Genomic DNA, 17962 nt, shown 5'->3' on the forward strand with positions numbered 1-17962 from the left:
AAGAGCTGATCAGCCTCCGGGTTGAAAAGCTTACATCTGGACTCAGACAGATGCTCTCCAAAAGCATACTAAATGATAGGTTAACGTCACATCAGCTATTCCTCACCCAGGATGAAAGCAAATCTTAATTTATCCCCCTCCCGTGTGACTGCTCATAAAAATCAAGAGCAACTGCATGGCTGCCATTTACCTTAACTGTTGCAAAACACGCATGAAGATTCAGCGAAAGAAATGAGATCAATCGATACCCCCTACCATCTTACCATTTATGTTCAGCAGATTTAAAATATTTAGCAGCGGATTCAATAAAACACTACCAGATAGCACCTTACAGTGCCACTCTGCACCGATTCTCTAAATAAACCTTCCTGGGTCAGTGGAACTGCAGGAGAAATCACTGGATGATCCAGGGAAGCTTTGCTGTGACAACAACTCCTGTCTAGTTTCTGTCTGAGATTTATCAGAGGTTTCACAAAATCAATGCAGCGCACTGTAAGAAAGATCACAGCAAACACTAGAGACCCATCAGCGGTAATAGCCATCTCGACACGTAACAGGGAGAGAAAAAATACATCTGTCAGAAGCGGTGAATTACAGAAAACACACGAGACAATGAGTTGAAATGTACAACATGTCATATTACAAGGCTTCTCTCCATTATTAAGGTCTTAAATGTGTGTGTGTCTGTGTCCTAGTGTGAGTGTATGTGTGTGTGTGTGTGTGTGTGGGGGGGGGGGGATCCTGGATGTAAGTCCTTGTATAAAATTGTGTATTTCCATCTATATGTTGCGAATCCATGATTCAAATTTGTGTCCTGGACTTCCTGCCAGCCCAAACACAAGCACACACATCCATCACGCAGCACACCTATGGGTCTGTGGCTGCATGCCACACTCACCCACACACACTCCCACACACACACGCACGCACACACGCACGCACAGAAAGGCAGAGGATTATTGAGGTAGTATCAAACAGGAATAATAAAGCAGGTTCTTAAGATTTTAATAAGAATAAAATGAAACAGTAACCACCAAGGGGGCAGCAGGGTTAATCCCTTCTATATTACTGAAAATAAAAAAAGGATAAAAACAGACAGGAGGGCAGAGCTGGTGCCGGAGGAGAGAGAGAGAGAGAGAAGAGCGAGAGAGGCGGTGAGAGACGAAGAAGAAGAAGAAGAAGAGGAGGAACAGATGATATGAATAGTGGTCGTCTGCTATCCAAAGTAGAGCCCGTTAAAAGGGATTGAAATTAACAAGAGGGCTATATTCTCTATTATTCTCTGACACGCCCTCACACACACACACACACACACACACACACACACACACACACACACACACACACACACACACACACACACACACAGAGCAAAAATGACACTGTTTGACTGTGTTTAGACTTGATGAAAGCTCGGTTCATTCCCTATGCGTTGTAACATCCGTGTCAGTTCAGCAGCATATTTCCAATGTCAAAGCACGTGCGCCGGCAGCAGATGGCATGAAACAGTTGGCAAGAGTGAGCGAGCGTGAATATCTGTTTACTAATAACCCTTTAATTACTTCAGATGGGCAATGGGATCAAACATCCAGACCCACACAGGAATTAGCCTTAAATGAGACTGGACTGGAAATCTAGGCTAACCCCTTATGTTGCCATAAAGACCTTTGCTGTGAAAACCGGCGCTTAGAAAAACCTTTATAGACGGAAAGTAGATGATGATTGAAAATTCTCTTTTCCACTTACTGGGCTTTATTTATAATCAAACACAGCAGATGCTGAAATATAAATTTAAGTGGCGGGTAGAGTAGAAACTGATAAATCATTTAATTTATAAAACGTCAGAAAATGGTGAAAATTTGCCATCACAACTTTTCAGAACCCAAGGTGGTGTCATTCTTTCTTTTCCCTTCCTTTCAGCTAAACTAACAATGAAAAATCCAAATAAAGTTCATCATCATTTTTCTAATCAACCGAGTAAATGTTTGTAACCTTCTAAAAATGCGTAGCAAACTCCCGAAGGCCAAGCTGGCATCTTAAAAACAAGTAAATGTTTTGCATTTTCTCTATACGGGGACGTAACCATGTTTTCATTTGTCAGTGAAAGTTATGTTCATTATATTTCTGTCACAAATTTGGGAGCTATTGCTTTGTCTCACTCGCTGGTTATGGCTACCTGTTTGGCTTTAGAATAAAATTGTGGTTTGTGCTAAAATCCACTTCTTCACAAAGTTAACCCTGCATTCTATAAAAATTACACTTATCTCTGAGCTTAAGTGAGCTTCCAAGACGTCCTTTAAGCCTCCATATGTGCTGAGTAGGGAGCGGGACACCAAAGGACAACTTTTGCGAATCTGTGAGACGACAGCAGCTTTGACAAAACGGCAGTATTCAACACCCTGGGAACTGAAACAGGCTGGTACATCAGCTGTTTATTGTTAAATATAAACAATGATAAAGAATCCTTATTGTGCACTAGAGCGATGGAACACATCCTAACTGGAAACATCACAAACACCAAAACAGCTCTGTAGCGGGTAATCAAAGCTTCCTAGGACAGTTTTGTTCCTCGGGCTATGAGACTAACACATTTATTTCCTAACATTCACAGCTAATAGTTTTCTATGACTAAATTATTGAAACATTTTATTTTCATCTATATTTTGGTTAATAGCATAGAAGATGGATAGATCTGCATTGGCAACTACATCTGCCTCATGTTGCATAATTAAAATGAATCCTAAATATTTACTTATTGTGACATACGTAATGAATAGTGCAGGAAAAAGTACATTTTCAGTAAGGATCGCCCAGTTTTGGAGATATCAGCTGTAGAGATGTTTGCAGTTTGCTAAATATTATGGAAATTGATGGCTCTCATCTTGTTTTGCAACAAGAAAAAACTTTGCAGTTTCATGTTTTCTTTCTACTGTCTAACCACCCGTCAAAAGAAGTTGTGTAGCTAGCCAACATTACCAGTTCAGCCCAGGAATGAGGCCATTAATCTTTACATCCTGTTATGCTATCATGAGCACAAGCCTCAAAGAAAGTGTGCAGCTGCTTTCTTTTGCACAGCTATTTAGCAGAAGTAAAACAATTCATATCACTAGAGGTTTGTGGATATTTTGGGTCCAAATGCATGAAAAGCTTTTTTTAAACATATTTTTTGGGGGGACATTGTGAACAAACAAAGCAAAAGAGCATTTGGTTTTAAGCAAAAGAAGCAGATATTGCTAGTTATTATCTCCAGAACTGACAGGTGATTTAGACTTCTATGTTAAATCTACTCCTCTAAAACCCTACACCATGATCCAACATGCACCTGTCTGGAAATGTAACTGCACATGACATCAGCACCGCTTATTGGCTCATTTAGTATTACTGATTCCTCTTATGCATTTCCAGTAACTCTATCACCAATGTTTTTGAACATATCAGAGGGAGAATAACAATCATTGCCTCAAAATAAAGAATAATAATCATAGCTTCCACATGAGGAGTCACATAGAAATTGTTGAAGCTACCAGAATCGATGTTAGTGAAGGCATATCATGGAAGAAGTTGAAGGACACATACATTTACCGCTGAAAAAAAGCAAACAATCAAAGCATGTGAATCTAGGAAGGGAAAACCGCCCCACAATTATATTAGTTTCTGTCTTTACTTGCTTTACTGGCACCCCAAATAACATTCAGACATGACTCCAAGGTAATCAAAACCATGCTTAAGCATGATTGTTTGCAACATCATTAGCCAATGATGTAGAAAATATCCATGTGGATATTTTTGTGTACATTTTGTGCACTTATCAGTTGAAAAATAAACCTGTCCCTCCTCTCTGAGGGTCAGGCGTTGTAATGACACCACCGTTTCCAAACTACAAAGTTGCAAATTTGCCTAACCAAATTTCTCTAACCTCGGCAGAGAGGTGGTGCATGGAAAAAGGCAGAAATTATTAAATTTGGTGCACATCTGAATCTCTTTCATTATGTTGCAAAATAGAGCACTGGCCTTGGCTGGGGTGTGCTATCTGAGCGCCTTTACTGATTGCCAACTTGTATGCAAGTCTGAATATGTTAACTATTTCCTACAAACATCTCTACAGTATAATTGGCACAAAGTAGCACATTAAAAAGTGTTTATAGTTTCGTCTGAAAACGGGCTCCGTCTGGAACACGGAGGCACTTTTAATATTTTGTACACTTAATGCATATGCCACAGCTCATATGCTGCGTACAGAGTGTTATGAGGGTGCACCCACGGAGAAAATCCCTGCTATGTATAAATGTCATGAAAAATTCCTTCATCTGCCAGAATAACCTTCATCATTTTGTTCCACTGAACCCACCTCACAGGCAAATGTGTTACAAAGATGCGATGCGTCTCCGTTGCCTGCAGCTCGTTCTTCCGTTACGCCTTTCATTATGTGAACGGGGAGGTGAATACTGTTCACCGGCTGCCCTTTTCTGGTGCCAGTGCACTGAGAAAGCATACATTTTAATGACGGGACCTTTACTTTTAAATAACAGTGAAGAGAATAAATTGCTGTTCAAAAGGAGATAAAACTCTTGGCATTGTGGGATTGCAGAGGAATGGGCAGCTGTGTGGCAGGCACCCCTATGCTGAGACCATCCTGTATAAATTAGGATATAAATAGCCTCATCTAGTGCAGTATTACCATGGGTGTGCTTGAGTGTTCAAGCACATGCTTAATATATGCATGTAGGTGTGTGTTTGTGTGCGTCTGCAACAACATGAGGAAAGCAAAGAGAAAAAGAGCATGCATATGTCCATAGAGCAATCTGGTTGCATGACGATTGAGTGTTCGGGCGCGTGTGCTCGCACACACTCTCGGCAGTGTGCTGGGGAAGCCTAAATCCTGCTCAAGTGAAAGGCAAACAGTGGTGGCAGTGCGTGGTTATTGTATTTTCTTTGCTTGGATCCCAGTAAAGACCCCCAGGCCTGCGCTGCCTGCCTGTCACTGCGGCCATCCTGACATCGGCGGCCAGCTTCGCTCTGCAGCCAGAGCCCTGGCGCAGGCCCCACAAGGAAATTAAAAGGGGATTAGGGCTGGCTGACACTTTGTGGCCGATTACTCATTTATTTTTTGTGTGTGAGAAGCGCGGGGTGGGGTTGAGTCTTGACTTGGCTGGGAAGAGCTGGGTGGGGCCTGGGGATGGGATACTCAAAGGTAACGCTGCTAGCCAAGTGTTATAATTTACAAATGCACTGACTTCAGCATCCTTTATCAGGGTAGAGCAGTTGGGCATTTTCAGATTTTCTATACTATTCCCAAAAATATCCCAGAGTTTTGGAATCAAATTTTCACTGCCTAACAAAACAAAACAATAAGCATCAGTTACAGAAGAAAAACAATGAAAAGGCTGATGCCATGTCTTCAAAGAATACGTGAAAAATATTTTTAAAAAATCTAAAAAGAATTGATAATAGATTGAGTGTTAAGGGAAATGCATTTCTGTTACTGTGACTCCAATCATCAGTTAAGTGAAAGTAGCTCCAGCAAAGCACTGTTAATAAAAATGTTACTTGAGTTAAACAATTAACAGCAAAAGAGTTATTGATCATTTTAGGAGCATCTTTTTATTTCAGAATCCTCCCAGACATCATCAAAACTGTCCCGGGATTTAAATATAACAAATATGTTATAAAAAGCAGCTAAAGCCTAACTACTGGCATGGGAAATTAAGTAAAAGCTATAAAAAAAAATCTTACCCCTATTTATTAATAATCAAATAAAAAGGGCACTTTGAACAGTGAGGTAACAGTATTACAGAGAAACCAAACAGAAAACATAGTGTGAGAAAATTGCATTCAGTCGTTCACTCTATTTAAATATTTTGTTACCTCGCAACTATGAACTTAGCTGATCTTACAAGTCATGAATCATCTCACTGTTATGAAATTTGGCTTTGTCCTTTATTTGACCACTCTGGTGCCTGATCCTGGCATTAAGTATGTTTAGCAGCAAGTCCCCCTTTGATTCTGATGTGCATCCGGCAGCTCAGGTTTACTGCCTCTTTGTGTTAGAACTCAATATCACCGCTGCAGGGAAAAACAAACTGTACAGATGCCAGTGTTTGGTCTGCTAATTAGCAGTTTGTATTAGTAATTAATAGGCATTACCAGTCAACCGGGCTCCTGCTCGGCAGCCTGTGAAGAAGATCCAGGCAGCGCAATCCCCCTGCAGCGCCACGGCTTCATGGCCCAAGGAGAAATTTCAACAGTGTAGTCGCTCTTAAGTCTGACTGCAGACGGAAGAATGTAGCACGAAGCCTAAACAGCCTTCAAGCTGAAGCCGGGTTTTTAACCTCAGTGCTTACTGTGGTCTGTTTACTATAGCGCCAGTTATTGAAAACTGTAATAGTTGAATAGCAATATTTTCTTTGATCTGGAAATCAAAACGTTGCTTCTTCTGTGTTGATGTTACTGTGTTCTTTTGTTAAAAAGAAAAGGCATATTTTTAAAAAAAGCAAAAACATTCAGATTATTAAGCTAAGGTTAAAAAAGTCAGGACAGAATTTGTGTTTTTGCTCTATATTGCTATTTCTAATTATACTCAGTCCCAAACGAAGCTCGGAAATAAGGTTGCATTGCAGACACATTTTTCAGTTTGCGACCATGCTTTTGTAATATAAGTGCGTGTCTTTATCAAAACAGAAGAAGCTTTTAAGCTCTATAGTAATCTGTCCACTAGTGATTTGGATCATTGACGACCTGCGAGGTGAAGCAAGGTGTGGAGGGGTGGCAGAGTTATCAATTATCCAGAGCGCAGTGGCACTCTGGCTTCCTCCAGATCTGGTGTTAAATTAAGTTGTCAGCGCTGTCTCTCTGATTTCCCCCATCACATAAGCAGACGGTGATAGCGCGTGACGGCCGCTTGCCGGAGCTCCTCTTCGGCTGCCGCTCCGCATCTCGCCTGCAATTCATCAGTTTCTGAGCACACTGGCCCAGCCCGAAGCCTCCACGCCAGCACACGCCGCGTTGCATCAGAGCCAGCCAGCCCACTAAGCACCATGGCAGAGGAAAAAGGATCGGATCACCTTCCAAAAACCCACCGTAGAGGACGGGGTGCAGTGGACTTTTGCCCCCGTGTCTGAAACTGGAGTGGACTTGGTGCAGTGTTTGAACTTGAGATGTGTTTGTGTGGGTGTGCTGTTGTGTTTGTGCAGCAACACAAGAAAAAGAGCATGGAGGGAAAAAGTGCTGTAAACAGACAAAGGCATCATCTTGGGAAGTGCAGCATACAATACAGCCTCTGGCCCTGCTGTCCTGTTGGGGCAAGGCCTCAGGTGAGGGCAGAGAATATGGGACACCAAGCAGGGAGGCTTGGCACATGGGCACTAGCCACCAGCTCCCTCCCAGCACACTACAGAGTTGAAGGGCACCGGAACATCCAGTCACAAAAGGGAATGAGAGGCAAAGAGAGGAGGAGACAGAAGAAGGACAACCAGGTGACAGAAATAATGGATAACTGTAAAGCAGCAGGGTGCTAAGCTGTCACTGCTTAAGTATTTATTTCCGATGAATAGTAATGACGGCACACTTACAAAGCACTTGTTTAGTATGGAGAGGGCCCGAGAGGGGCGAGGATAGCTCCTGCGCTTCTTTTACAGGGCCGGCATGCTCTGAGGCGACCGCGGAGAGTTGCCAAACCCTGCCCAGCCTTCCACCTCCCATCTGCATTCAAAAACACTTGCCTTCCCTTTACACTGTCTCTGCCTCAGCGCTGAATAAAACATTAAACACCATTCTGAGATATTAACCTACTTATTAAAAAAAAGTCAGTGATTTATGTCGATTTGGTTGGCTTTCAATGCTGCCCAGCTGTCACCGCCGAGCCTGTAACCTAAATTATACAGTGATGCTCTTTCACTCCAGTTAAGGGAATAAGCAGTCCTTTAACACTTCAAAAGGCCTGACTGTGCTAACTCTGAGTTGTTGTTTTATTTTTTTCTGCACTTCTTAAGTTCAGTAATTATTCAATCTGGGTGATAATGAGCGCCTATTTGACCTTGTGGATAAAGAATATCTTCTTTTATCTCTATGCTTCATGTTTTCCAGGCTAATTTAAGAAAACAGTGCTTAATCTTTCACCAAAAGCAGCAAAACACTGGGCTTCAGCGCCGCAGCGGGAGGACCCCTCCGGTTAATAAGCAGCATCCAGGCCCCGGTGTATAACTGGCAACGGGTTCGGCGGCCATGGATCAAACAGTCATAACCTCCTGTTCCAAAGATAAGCTGCAATCAGATCTGTGGGGGATCTTTAACCAGAGAGGAGAGTGTGTTTGTGTGAAAAAGAGGCAGAACAGACGGGGGAAGTGAGCATGAAAAAGAACGAGAGGGTGGGAGGAGTGTGTTTATATGCGAGTGTGTGTGGGGTTCACAGGGAATATGGCAGCGTGCTCATCGGTGACGTGCCTGAACGGAACCCGGAGGGGGGTGCGGACTGAGCCCCTGCGCTTAATTGGGCACTCAAATGTTATCAGGTCCCTTCCCAAACGACTTGGAGGTGACACATGGCCAAGAGTAGGAGTGGAGCGGAGCTTGTGGAGAGAGGAAATGGAGCAGAGGGTTTAGCACCTCCTGCCGCCAAGTATTTTTTCTCTCCCTTTGGGTTTTTTGCTCAGGATGGCGGACTGCGGGACTGATAGTGCATTTGGCCTCTCGCTGTGCCAAAGATGACAGAGCAAAATTAACCCCTCAGTGGTGGGGACAGGATAGAAATTCAGAGAGTTTTACATTCAGTTTTGCAGTCTTCTTAAATTGAATGTGTTGCAGGGATGCGTGGATTTGATCTTGTGATTGCTTCTGCAAACAACCAATGGCCACCCTAAAACAGAAATAGCCTCTTTGAGAATGGTTTATTTTATCACGTGCAAAAGCAAAACGCACGCTGTAGCGTTCATCTAAAAAAAAAAAAAAAGACTTCAAACACGTACTACAGCAATATGGGAGCAAATTCATCCTTTTTTTCACTTCATCAAAGCCTCTACCAGCTAATCCCTTTTTTATATAAATAGCTCTTTTGGTGGAGAGGGTAGCTGCCGCATAGAGCTCTAACCCTTCTGTCCCTGAAGCTACAGCCAGGATAAGCTGTGTGTTGGATTGGCACATCGGGCTGCCTGGGGCCTGCTGCTGCGCTGGCCGCCAGTACAGATGGAGGGCAGGGCTGGGCAATGCCAGCTTGTCAGTCGGATTAAAACGACTCATTTATTCACTGAAGTATCGTGCAAAGCGACCGGGCCAAAGCAGGGTGAGGCGAAAGGGGGAGAGGAGGGTCGAACAGTGGCAAGATGAGGGCAGCTTGAATATGAGGAAGGGTCCTAGACCCTGCCCCGCCTCACCCCTATCTCCTGCCATTTTGTCCGTTACTTATCTTTCTGGAGCTGCCAGAAGCCATTACCGCAGTGTACGGAAGGTGGACGGCAGGGTGGCATCTCCTAGTGCCCGGGTGACAGATTGCCGCTCGGCATCGGTGGCGAAAAAGGAGTGGGGTGGAAAGTGATTGGCTCTGATGGTCAGGAAGTGGGCACCGAGGACTGGAGAAGGAGGTGTAGAAGGAGTGCAGAGCGTTAAGGAAGAGGATGACAAGACCTGGCTGCGCGACCTTTCGTATCGCACGAGTTATCTAAAGGGGCAGAGGCCCTGCTTTTAAGAGCATGCTTGGCAGTGGTGGCCGCCGTGGTGGTTGCGGGCCGAACACGGATGCCAGGGCAAGAAGAGGTGGCCCTGATGCTGACTTCTCTGGTTGTGCCCAAGACCCTGCTGTCCCTGAAAAACCTCAGCGAGGATAAGTAGAGGACGAATGGCAATGCCTGCAGATCCATCCAAGATAGTTCACTGTCGACGGGCTCACCTCTGCAACTTCAGGGTTGCTGCCAACATCGATCTTAGAGTCCTCAAAGTCATGAAGTATACTGGGGGAAGGATGTCAGACTTTGACCCAAAAGAGAGATAACACCCTTAAACCAGGAAAGAGTGGTGAAGAATTTAGGGCCATAATAGAATTTTAAAAGAATAATAGTGACGATAAAACTTTAGAAGTTACAAAAGCAAAACAATAACACAGCAGTTAAGACCTGAACCTTTATATCTTCAGATGACACACTTAGGTCACTGACAGGCCAGTGCTGTGTGTGTGTGTGTGTGTGTGTGTGTGTGTGTGTGTGTGTGTGTGTGTGTGTGTGTGTGTGTGTGTGTGTGTGTGTGTGTGTGTGTGTGTGTGTCAAGGGGGGGTTGAGGCTTGGAAGGGTTTTATCGGGTCTAATTACTCCCGATAGCTGTAATTTACAGGTTGACAGCAGGGAGAAATCGCCAAGATTCACACTTCTGTGGGTCAGCATCTGTCGCCATTACTGCGTGGTGCACGCAGCCGGCCAGTCGGCGAGCAGGAAGAAACAGTAAACAACAAACGCCGTGTGACAGATTAGCAGCGCGGGCTAAAGGACCTTCCACTGACACATCATTTCTCTCGCTCCGAGAGTCTGTTTCGCAGCAGCTGTCACCAATAAAATGGAAAAGGAGGAGATGGGGAGGGGAGGGGAGGCGGCGGCAGCGGAGGTGGCTTTTGTTCCAGATCCAGAGAGGTGGGAGGTGGAAGGAGAAGAAGGAGGATGAAGAAGGGGTGTAGGAGGGGAAGAAAATGGAGTTGGGAGGGAGTGTTAGCAAAACTGACCCGTTTTAAAAGTCAGGCCTTACTTTTTAATGGAGTATTAGCAGGAAAACCAGGCCAGGGCAACGTCAAGCTGCATTTTTCCGCTGACTGTAATTACCCCAGCTATTTCTCTCTTTTTAGGTCTGCAGTACAAATTGCCAGTGTCACCCTGAAGAGGTAATTTTAGTTCAGTTTGCATCAGTTTGTGAGGTACAGTCAGCAAGGAGCACAGAGCTGTTCCAGAGGGTAAGCATTATCTCAGAACATCTTGTTGTGAACACTTTTGTAGAAAGTGCAGCACTGCAGTCCAGTCCGACTCACTTTCCTCCAACCTCCCATCCCACGTGGCTCTCCTTCCCCTGGTCCCATGCAGTTCAGAGAGGAGCCAGGTCAGTCCAGTGCCAGAGAGGGCTGGTGGACTACATTGCTCTCCCCCTGTCTACCTCATTGCCTACACACAGCCCTATCTGGCCAGCTCCTGATCGCAGAGCTAGCACTGTGCATATCCTGGCAAACCAATTTTTCCTTGACCTCCAACTAGAGGACATTCTCCAAGAGTCTGGCTTGTTAACTGGAAATGTTTTGTTGATCATCTCTTCAGCAAAATCATGAGGACTTCTCAAAGTAGTTAGAAAGCAGAAAGTCTGGCTGAAAGCTGTATAAATATAAGCCTGTGCCCACATGTATGTGCTCTTCCCTTGCAAGTATTCTTTTTTTCAAATGAATGCCTCAGCCCTCTGAAGCAGTTGTGACTCCATCCCCATCAGCTAACACATCCATAATCCTTGATGGTTGTGCACTGATCACACAGGTCTGGCCCTGTCCTGTTTAATATCTAACGGCAGACTGCCTGGTGACTACGCGTGCCAACCTCCAGAGCCCCCAGTTCTCCTCACAAGTGCCATATGGGCGCCCCAGCCTTGTTCCATTAGCGGGGCCCAAGCAGAGGCAAGAGCAGGCCTGGACCCCAGCCTTACTGGCCTTCCCCTGGCACTGCCACAGGGCATGTCATCCCACTGCCAGCTGCCCACAATAGGTCAGAGAATGCAACAGCCACTGCCTACCTGAGTCTGGCAGAAGCCAGCTGCTGGCCGAGTCACACGATGCATCAATGTGGAGCAAAGGTCATCAAAGCCTGTCCTCCACACTGTGGGGCCTGGGGATAAATAACAAAAACAAAATAAATTTAGAATCAGCTAATGGTCAAATTGCAATTCCAAACACTGGTGTCACATTGGCTGAGAAATTTACAATCAGTGTATTTTACTTCGTCTGCACAAGTTACAAATTTGAAATCTAATGAACTGTAATGAAAGCCATGAAAATGGTTACTTGACCCTCTCTGTATTTTTACATGATTACCAGGCACTTTCACCTCATGTATTTGTGAAATTGGTTAAAATGTTGGGTGCACAGACGCAAGAGGCATGAGAGGTTCTTCTGTGTAGACGTGCGAAGGAAAGCAGGAAGGAGGGCAGATGGAGGGTGCGACATCCAGTGCATCACATGGGAATGTCAGTGTGTGCCTCAGCAGCCTGTACCTGCCACAGGACCCGGGGCCTTTTTTTAATTAATCATCATACAGGATGAATAATTTAGCCATTATCACTGGGAATAAATAGTAAGGCTGGTTTTCCTCTTGAGTTCCATCCATTCTGTTATCATCTTTTCCTTAATAGCCTATAGTTAGGGCTTGGTCCCAGGTTAATACACCCTATAACAAATAGAGACTGAAATACGTCGTGATATTCAGCAGTTTAAGAAAGTGTGTTCTTAGACATTGCAGTCTTGTCGATAAAAGATAATTTACTTCTACACTACAATGCAAATAATGTGAAACTGGTCAGTGGAAACACACTTTGATAGGATTTTAGTTTTAAGTGCTATATTACGTCCCGCCTACAAAACAAAGCATGCGATGTCCTGCTAGCTCTAGGTCTCGTCCTATGAAAAGATGCACATGATCAGATAACATTAAAACCCTCTAAACAGCTCAGGCCTCTCCAGAGGTTGCCCCATCTTGGATTGAGTGTCGTCGTTTACAACCCTTGCCCTATTTGACTGGATTGAGATCTGGGAATTTTAGAGGTCCTATCCAATGCCTTAGGCTTATTATCATAATCCTCACATTGTTCTGAACAGATTTTGTTGTGTGGTGGTGTGCGCTTTCACTGCTGGCACAGGCAGTTCCAGTAGCAGGGTGCTTTGCCCTGGGGGGTGTCTACAAGGCCTACAGTGGCTTTTAGATGGGTGGTGTGTGTCAGCAAACTGCAGGGCACAGTGGTTCCCACAAGAACATTGCATTGGAAAGGAATCAATGCTCATCACTGTGTGTGGTCAGTGTTTCCTGTTGATGCAAAATGGGAAATGAAGTTCATTTTCCATGTGCGGTGGTGTTAAAATATAAAGGCTGTATTTTTCTGCAGTTACTGAAAATACAATCACAGTGAGCTTACAAAACTAACAACACTCACAGTCAAGCATTATTTTCTTCTTCTTCTTCCTTCTTCAGCTGCTCCCTTCAGGGGTTGCAACAGGGGATTATCTGCCTCCATCTCAGCCTATTGCTAGCTTCCTCTTTTGTCACATGAAGCCTCTGCATGTCCTCCTTCACTACATCCATGCACCTCCTCTGAGGCCTTCTTCTTTTCCTCTTGTATGGCAGCTCCATCTTCTGTCCACTATCGCTCCTCTGAACATGCCAAAACCATCTCAGCCTTGCAGCTGTCTATCTTTTTTACAAACTGGAGCAGTCAGTATGATATACTCATTTCTAATCTTGTCAGTTCTGGCCACAATGAAAAACTTAGCATCTTCAGCTCCGTATCCTATCTTTTTGTTAGTGCCACCATCTCCAAACTATATATCAAAGCAGGTCTCACTACCATCTTATAGACCTTCCCTTTCACTCTTGCTGCTATCTTTCTCTTGCAAATCACCCCTGAAAATCATCTCCACCCACTCCACCCTGTCTGCACTCTCTTCTTCATATCTCTTGTGCACTGCTGTTGCTCTGGATGGTTAACCCTATTTAATTAAAGTTATCCACCACCTCTGCTCCTTGCAGCTTCACTGTTACACCTCTCTCTCTCTCTCTCTCTCTCTCTCTCTCTCTCTCTCACACACACACACACACACACACACACACACACACACACACACACACACACACACAAACACACGTAGTCTGTCTTTCTTCTGCTGACTTTCATTCCTCTTCTCTCTATAGCATACCTCCACCTCTTCAGGGTCTCTTCCACTCCACCTAGTCTCACTACAGATCACAATGCCATCTGCAAACATCACAGTCCACAGAGACTAGGCTTGTTTTACAGCCACAGGACCTTGTCACTTTGAGTCAAACATGAACTCCTCTGTATACCAAGTCATTTGAAAGTCGAATGTGAGCCTGTCTGTCTTAATCAAATCTACATCAGACTGACTAAAAAAACTAAAAGAGTCTAGGTGTTGCAATGGCTCAGTCTGGCAAGTCCAGAAATCATGTGTTGGGACCTTAAATGAGCTGTGCATAAATGAATACCCACAGATCTCAAAGAACTGAGGCAATGTTGTAAAGTAAAGTGAGCTAAAATTCCTCTGTGATGATGTGAGAGAAGTCATAAAGAAAACAGTCGGTCCGTGTTATTTCTGTTAAAGTTGGTTCTACAAGCTGTTGAATCATGGGTTGTGTTTAGATGTTTTTTACAGGACTGTTTCAATGTTTTTCACATTACTGTAAGTGATCATTTCTAAATTACTCCTTGCTTTCCTCCTCTGCACAAAGTCAAAACATGCCAATAAAGATATATCTGTGGACAATATAAAGCCAATAAAACATTGTTTGGGTTTAATAGAAAACACAGAAGGCATTGTTCTGCATGTGTTCAATAGAGTCTTCACAGTATAATAAGATGAAAGCCTAAGGCCAAAGCCTCAGAATTAAATCAGCTATCATGGAGTTTGTAATATTGACACGTGTAATTTTTCTTCAGAAAAAAAAAGTTCAAGAAAAAGCAAGTCTGATCAGATGCTTAGCATAGGCAGCAATTAAGCTAGCTAGGTAGCTACTTACCCACCGAGTTGAGCCATAGCCTTTAGCTTTACCCCTTCTTCTTCAAACCTTTGGCTAGAAGACAGCATGTAGAATACCTAGGTAACAAAAACCTGCATATGCATTATTTTTTCTAAATGCTTTCAGCCAGTCGAAAAAGTGCATCGTCTACTGACTGTCCAAAGCATTTTACTTATTGTGGGAATGCTACATAATAAGTAAATAAGTACATTTCAATCCAATCCAATCAAGTATGAAGTCAAAGAAAAGAAAAACTTTAGAACCAAATAAATATTAAAATGTGGTTTAACTGACAAAAGTGACTTCAGACCAAACCTCCCCCTATATAACCTAATAATTCTTATATGAGGAATTCTCAGGGAGGTTTTTTCAGAACAAATGGCTTAGCAATGTCAGAGGCTATCACAAGACATTAACAGATGATTCTCAAATCTAACCTGCAAATTTGGCCCACATCTCATTTCTTCTTATTGAAATGATGGCAACTCTTGCTAGGTACTGCTTTAAGGTAGTGCTTGGATCAATACGTCCTCTCATAATTTAGTCAGGAAAGTCTGAGCCATGCATCATTTACACAGCGTGCAGCAATGCACAGAAGGCATACTACAAAATCTGCAGTACTTTATATACATATGTGTGCAGCATTTTATATGTTCACCAGCAAATAAAATGTTAGTTCAAAGTATAACTGCAACATTTTTTCTTTTAAATAGCTTGGGTTTCTCTCTAATATCAGTTAATAGATTAAAAACTAGTGAAAACTACAATTCAAAATTACTCAAAATTAGACAACAACTTACATTATCCTGAATTTGATCTTAATTTGATGTTAGGATAATTTAAAATTATCCTAACATCAACTGGGGGGTCAAGCTGAGGGGAATATCAAAACTGCAAATATTGCACATCACAATTATTTTTTTAACCCTCAAATTAGAAGCTTTTAAATGAACTCTTTGGGACACTTCACAGATGGAAGCCTTGCACTTGGTCGTAATTTCCTTTTTGCCCTAAAACTAATATCAATCACTTTGAAAGATGGCGAGCTCGTGGTTGTTTTAAAGGTAAAGACTGACAGAATGACCCTTGAAGCAATTGTAAGAGAGTGTAGTTTTTCCAGTTCTTAAACGATTCAAATTTTAAAATGACAGTCCTCTCAATATTTAGCCAGGAGCCACCTAGCATCCAGTGTCATGCATGCAGCCGCCTTGTGTTAATTTGATTTTTATTATATTATATATGTTAAGAAAATTAGAGAAATGTGTCCAAAGTGTGAGAAGTCCATTTGGAGGAGGCAGAGTCGTGGTTTGGGGTATCTTTTCTGCATCAGCAGTTAGGGCCTCTTCTACAGTTACACTGCAAGCTAAACAGTGATACTTATCATAAGCTCCTTTACGTATCTCTGCTTTGAAAATGATAATCTTAAAAATAATGAAATTAATTAAGAATACTTTTAAGTAAAAAAAAACACTTGAATTACACCCCTACAGGCATCATTTTAAACTGGACTAAGTAAGAGATTCAAAAGACACCAAATTCTTATTTCATGCATTCACAACCTTTATATGTTTGGTTTGCCAGAGACCTACATATCATTTCTTTACTTTAAAGAAGAAAGAATTTGGCCATCTGGTATTATTATTACTATCATCACTGTTTTGTTCGGGGTTGGTTAAAACAGTTCACAGCCTGTACAATTGCTCATGCACTGAAACCTCTGATGCTGAAATCCTATCGCCTTGACCTTTAACAAAAGACTGAGCATCCCTGAGGGGAGCTAAATAAAAGGGCACCACTGTGTTTTCTACTGATGCCACTGATATGATATCAATGGTTTTTCAGTAAGGGGGGGATTTGCTCTTGCTTTTTTTGGTATATGAAGGCCCACATTGCTAAAAAGAGGCTGTCAGGGTGCATAAAGTGTCGAAAAGAGACTTCCTCATCCCTTCTTGCCCCAAGGACAGTAAGGAGGGCAGCAGAGGAGCACTGATTGGGAACAACACCTGTCAGGTGAGGCTTTCGCAGTTGACAGCGCAGAAAGAGTGCCAGGTCGACCGCTATGACTGCTAATCTGTGACGTGGCAACCTGCCGGGCTCTGCCAGTCTCGAGAGAGAGAGAGAGAGAGAGAGAGAGAGCGCCAGGAGCCCCAGCGTTGAGGCTTTTCTGGGGCTACAATCCTGCTAATGTCTCCCCGAACAGAATGAACCACGCTGATATGCTCTAAATACATTTCATTATCATCATCATGATTATATCACTAATTGTGTGTGCTTGGTAACGTGCTGCAGCAGCCTCCTCCAGGGAGGTGTCTGAAAGACTGAATGATTAAAACATGTATGATGAACCATGCATCAAAATGTCCCTGCGGGCCTCTTCGCAAGATACATGTAAGCAGCTCCACTGACACTCTGAGCCAGCAAACAGCAGAGGATGTGATCTACTGAGGGTTGAAAGGCCGGGGAGAAACCTGCAGGCAATAACAAGACAGCAGGTGGATATTAGAGATGCAGAGGATTGACCTGAGCTGACCCATCCATATCCTTAAACCCACACTACCTAACCTATATACCTTAAGACATGGGTCCAGAGCAGCCTAAATAATTCCACCACCACACAACGAGTGAAGCAGAGGCTTAGGTTCAAATCATGGCTGGGCTTCTTTGGCCTGTGCTTGGCAATGTTTCCATCCTTATATGTGGTTGACAGGAGCGGATAAAGTTTTTGTGACAGCATTTGATGAATGTTTAATCCAACATTCATACATCGAGGGCTGGGACTGGGTCCCCAGTCAAAACCCACCAAAGACACACAGCAGGTGTGTAAAATATTCATTCACTACACGCTTCATTAAGAATGAAACATATCATGGTCCCCGTTCATTTATTCATTTCGATTATCGAAACAAAAGACAGAAAAATGAGAGATTAAAACATGGTGGGCGCGCTATTCTGTATTTGTCCCACAGATTTGTAACGATTTGTTTTGTGACAAATAACTCTGTCTGTTGAAATCCTGCTGTCATCTTGCTGAGAGTCAGGCAGCTACTGCGAGAGAAGCTTTCATGTGAGGGGCTGTAACAAATTACTGTCTGTCTGTCTGGGACTATCCAGCTCTGCATCCGATTGCAGCAGCTTGACCTTTGACTGGTCCAGGAGTGGCCAGGGACTCATCACACACGGCGTGCTGATACATACCTGAGCCATCAACCAAGAAG

Source organism: Astatotilapia calliptera, chromosome 7 (genome assembly GCF_964374335.1).
Source record: "Astatotilapia calliptera chromosome 7, fAstCal68.1, whole genome shotgun sequence".
Lineage (NCBI taxonomy): Eukaryota > Metazoa > Chordata > Actinopteri > Cichliformes > Cichlidae > Astatotilapia > Astatotilapia calliptera.